Here is a 1,586-nt window from a genome sequence, read left to right on the forward strand (position 1 = left end):
ACCTTCATATACTGTTCTGATAAGACCAGATAGGTGGAAGCAATGTGGGGCAAGTGTGCTAAAAGTATTTATTTCACCGGTTTCCTTCATTCAGATCAGTGTAGATGAAGGAAAGGATGCAATGAGAGCCATTGAGATGCTCTTCATACAAACATAAATAGGTTTCACCTTATGAGAGTACACACGTCTCATATCTGTGTGGTGGTGGGGTTCCAAGTGAGAGACATTGATGGTGAACAAGTATTTAATTGTGCTTCATAATGGTCCATATTTCAGGTAGTAGCCAATGAGAAGGACATTGCCCCTAGACACTGATCTAATATAATTTTGGCGTTTTACCCCTAATGAGATTTTGGAATCAGTATTTGGGGCAACCTGATTTCTAAGGCTTTAACTCAATTTGTATTTTTGTGATTCCTTGTGTCCTATCTTCTCACCCTCCTCAAATGTATTTGAGGAGAAGATCCAAGGTCCCACCCACTAGGGCATTCTACCCAGGGACCTACCCATTTCAGTGTATTTTCAGTGACACTTTACAGGTGGTCCTAAATCCCCAGTTAATTTACTCTAGCGCCCCCAAGCGTTCTTTCAATATTTTTTCTTATAGGAGCCAGTCTGCGTCACTTGCAAATCCCCCTTTTCTCTAAAATCATATTGACGTTTGTTAGTACATCAACACTATGTAACTCTTTTGAAGTATATTTTACTTAAGTTATTTACATTTATGTAGAATAAATGAAACCATATTTACGTGTATATCGGTAAAATAAAATGACCAAGGTATGTCTTAACTTATACACAAAGACGTCTACAACCAATATGAGCTTTGAACCAATATACCTTATGTGGAAAGAAATAACGAAACCCTATTGATCATATCAAGATCATACCCATGCGCTCGTTACTGGTGTCTTGACTGTACGAATTGAGGTGGCAAGGCTTCTCAAACTAATCCTAGTTATATGCTACTTTTATATTCTACTTTATTTATTAAAACAATGTAAACGAGGCTATTCATACTATTCCTTCCAGAAGTCTGTTGAAAGTAGCCTAATTTCTGCCCCGCGTCAGAGGCGAGTACTTTTGAGCTATGCGCGTGTAATAGCCTAATAACGGTGCTCTGAGCTACAATATTCTCTGCTCTGTTCCTCTCTCTTCATGCGGCCAATCAATGAATGGATGTGTGTTACTTGCTGGCTCTCACAGGGACCAACCCGGTTGCCTCACCGTTGATCAATTCTCTTCAGGCGCTGCACAGATGCAGTGATCTTCTCATATTGAGATGAGTTTCTTGAACGCTCCACTCTTGATCTTGGGCGTAATTTGACCAAATGTAGGAATTGAGCATACCTATGTTAAATGGATTCAGGTCATTTTCATGGATAGTTGGTTTTAGATTAATGCTGTGAAGTTAGTCTCGTGTACCTGAAAGTGATCTATCCGAATGTTAAGTACTGATTAGTGGGCGCCACTGAGGTATATAAATGAACGGTGAGCGCGCTTTCATTGTTGACGCTCACCAACGTGCGCGCACTTGCCACCGTCAAGTTTCCGCCCTCTTCCCTTGCTGGCCAATCACTTTTCTT

Source organism: Oncorhynchus nerka, linkage group LG3 (assembly GCF_034236695.1).
Source record: "Oncorhynchus nerka isolate Pitt River linkage group LG3, Oner_Uvic_2.0, whole genome shotgun sequence".
In the NCBI taxonomy this organism is placed as follows: Eukaryota; Metazoa; Chordata; class Actinopteri; order Salmoniformes; family Salmonidae; genus Oncorhynchus; species Oncorhynchus nerka.